This window comes from Mastomys coucha, unplaced genomic scaffold, assembly GCF_008632895.1.
Source record: "Mastomys coucha isolate ucsf_1 unplaced genomic scaffold, UCSF_Mcou_1 pScaffold21, whole genome shotgun sequence".
In the NCBI taxonomy this organism is placed as follows: Eukaryota; Metazoa; Chordata; class Mammalia; order Rodentia; family Muridae; genus Mastomys; species Mastomys coucha.
In genome coordinates this window covers 165,620,575-165,624,229 of record NW_022196904.1, presented here as the reverse complement: position 1 = coordinate 165,624,229, position 3,655 = coordinate 165,620,575, and the positions used below count along the sequence as shown (strand labels likewise).

The 3,655-nt window shown below is 43.1% G+C and overlaps 1 pseudogene; it reads left to right on the top strand.

Annotated features, from left to right (window-relative positions):
* The first annotated feature begins 256 nt into the window (after positions 1 to 256).
* Positions 257 to 1,504, top strand: LOC116103766 (annotated as a pseudogene).
* Positions 1,505 to 3,655: the final 2,151 nt, after the last annotated feature.

Genomic DNA, 3,655 nt, shown 5'->3' with positions numbered 1-3,655 from the left:
TCATAGCCAGCCTTGGCAATGAATAAGAGTCATCCAGGTAGAACTGGTTTTGAAGGCATTAAGGGTACATGGAGAGAAGCTGAGGCCTGGCACAGTAAGAGGCCGAGAGAGGATGGTAAAGGTACAGCCTCAGTGTAAGTTGAAGGCCCAGGACTAAAGAATCATGTACAGAAGATGAGGCCTGGCAACATAAAGATGGCCTATGAGAAGCTATTTTTAAAAGTGAAACTGAAGCTCTTTGTGTGGAGTACACATTATGAACCCTTTGTGAAGCATGTCTGCAGGCTCTGTGCGCAAATGAGCTGAAGGTGAAGAGAAGACATTAGCAGGGGATGTGAAAACCAGTCCTCCATGAAGTGCACCCAAAAAACAGCTCTCTTCTACTCCCCAAAATGCTCTGCCCATATCGAAGCCTACATCTCCTGCCCCCAGCAGCACAGTCAACATATGGCACCCACGCCTCTTATGGTCCCTTCTACCTGGAATATTCGCTTCTTGTAGAATTTACATTGGTCGTGAAGCAGAAGCTGCCAGGAGTCTATGTACAGCCATCTCATCACTCTGCATTAGTGTGGTTTGGAATAATATTCATACGGCACGAGCTATATCAGGATGGCGTATTCAAGTTTACGGTGTATATTCCTGATAACTATCCAGATGGTGACTGTCCATGCTTGCTGTTTGATATTCCCATCTTTCACCCACTAGTGGATCCCACCTCGGGTGAGCTGGATATGAAAAGAGCATTCGCAAAGTGGAGGCGGAACCATAATCATATGTGGCAGGTGTTAATGCATGCAAGGAGAGTCTTCTACAAGATCGACACAACGAGCCCCTAAACCCAGAGGCCGCAATGCTGTATGAAAAAAGCCGTTCAGCTTTTTAAAAGTAAAGTGGTCGACAGTGTTAAAGGATGTACTGCTCGTCTGTTCGACCAGCCGAAGATAGAAGACGCCTACGTCATTAGTTTTTCTCCATGGAACCCTTCTGCACATGATGAAGCCAGAGAAAAGATGCTGACTCAGAAAAAGCTTGACGAACAGCACAATAAAATTGTTCATGTTGCTGGCCTGTCTGTGGGGAGCCGTGAATCTTGAGAGGCATTCGCCATGGCAAGATGGCGCCTACTTCTGCTGTTAACTCCTAGTGGACAACTGTTTGCGCATGTGCATAGAGAACTGTTGGCGCATGTGCGTAGAGTGAAAAGGACGCCATGTCACGGCCCATCCCGGGCGTTACGTAGGGTAATGAGCGAACAGCCAATCATGAGCAGACACACCACGCTGTGGGCAGATACGTGCACTGTGGTGTATATAAGCAGTGCGGATTTTGGGCTCGACCCTTTTTCACTATGGATAGAGACAAATAAACAGTTGCTGCAGAAGGAACCTAGTGTCCGCGTGTCTTCTTCCCGGCGAGAGGACCGTGCGGGCTACACCTGTCATGGGTAAAGCCTGGCTCAGTACAACCTTTCAGTAAAGAAGAGGAAACTGTAGCAACCTAAGAGATGGTGGATCTGGTGCACCATGCACTATCCTGCTGGACCCTGGCCTAGTTAAAGCTGACTAATGGCAAAGGACTGCCTGAAGAGTAAAGTTCGTGAACAGTGACTGGCTATCAGTGTTGTGTATGCGTAGGTTCTAACAGCAGGTTATGGAGACCTCTCATAAGTAAAGCGTTACTTCTGTCGGAAGTGTCAGGGAGGATCTAGTTCAGTACTCCAAATTATTGGGGACCTTGAGGCTTAAGTATTTTTCTGAATATGTTAGAGGTAAGTTGTGCTTACTTAAGCTAACAGAACAGAAAGAAATGAGTACTATGTAATAGCTTGGAGTTGGTAGTTTCAGCTGTACATATGTTAGGCCACGAAGAAGGGTGTAGATAGCAGACTCCAGAGTGCGGCACTTTCAAGTAGAAGACTGGCTTCCTGGCTTCAGCCTGCTGACCTTCTGTAAACATCTCTCTCAGAAGCATTCGGAAAGTAGGCAGAACCAGAATGCTTGTTCACAAATTTTTTTAAAGGCAAATTACTGTATTTTTACAGCAGGAAGAAGAAAAAAAGTGTTCAGTTTCTGATGAAGTCAGGTATTTAAATGGTGAATGACAGATGTTGTTAGTGGAGATGAAATAAACCAATAAATGGTTGATTGTCATTTATGCAGGGAAGTAATGCTCCTTTTCAATATAATTAAACCGAGACTAATTTATAAGTGCTTTATTGAAAAATACACATATTTTCATATAAAATTACAGTAGCGGTACTAAGGTTTTCGAAGTGCTCTGCACGGCACTCCTCTCGGGGGCAGTGCGAGGCTGGAGGTTCTCAGCTGGGTGCTTTAGGGCAGCATGAAGTTACCTAGTAACTTGGTTTATCATGATCCAATTTACAATTGAATTTTCTCCTTAGGATTATTAATCCAACATAAAAAACGACTTGACAATGATTAATAAAGATATGTGTAGATAATCAACAGCTGTTAAATAATTTTCTAATGTGTATAAATGGTACTATGTACTAATAAAAACCTAAATTCTCCGACAAAAAAAAAAAAGTGAAGCCGAGGAAAGCTGCTAACAAAGAGTGGAAACAACCCAAGAGAAAGAAGTATATTGCAGCCAACAAAGCTTTTCAGCTTTGTTGAAGATCTGAAAAGCATTTTGGCATCAACCATGGAGATGCAGAATTGGCACTTTGCCCAGCTAGTTTCTGGAACTGCTTTGTTCAGTATTTCCTCTCGATGCTCCCAGTCCTATGCTTTGGAATGGTAATGTAGCTTGTGTGACATTGGAAGTATGTGATATGCTTTTTTATTTTTATTTTATGAGGGATTACAGTTAAGAGATTGCATGAATCTTAGAAGAGACTTTGAAATTTGGACTTTTAAATATTTTTGAGACTATGACAGACTATGGGGACTTTTGAAGTTGGATTAAATGCATTTTGCATTACATTCTGGCTTCAAGCCTGTTTGGGCCAGGAAGTTGGATGCGGTAGTTTGAATAGGTTTGGCCCCCATAGACTCATGTGTTTGAATGCTTAGCCCATGAAGAGTGGCATTATTAGAAGATGTGGCCTTGTTGGAGTCACTGTGTAGGTAGGTTTTGAGGTCTTCTGTGTTCGAGATCCACCCAGTGTGGAAGATCCACCCAGTGTGGAATCAGCTGCCTGCTGTAGACAAATCTCTTTGCTGCCTGTTGGTCAAGATGTAACACTCTCAGCTTCTCCAGCACCATGTCTGCCTGCATGCTGCCATGCTTTCTGCTATGATGAGAATGGATTAAACTTCTGAAAGCATACGCCAGCCCCAATTAAATGTTTTCCTTTATAAGAGTTACCTTGGTCGTGTCTCCTCACAGCAACAAAACCCAAACTAAGATGAGTAGGAAGCATCAATAGATGGGACTTCATGGAATTTAAATGTTTCTGCATAACAAAAGTAACCATCAGCTGAGCACACAGGAAGCTCCCACAATGAAGGGCATGTTTCCTAGCTCTACTTTAGACCTGAGACCAATAGATAAAGTCTACAAAGAACTAAGGAGATTAAATTCCAAGATAACAAATCCACCTAAGAACAGTTGGGCTAATGAAGTAAACAAGCAATTTAAACACACACACACACACACACACACACACACACACACACACACACAC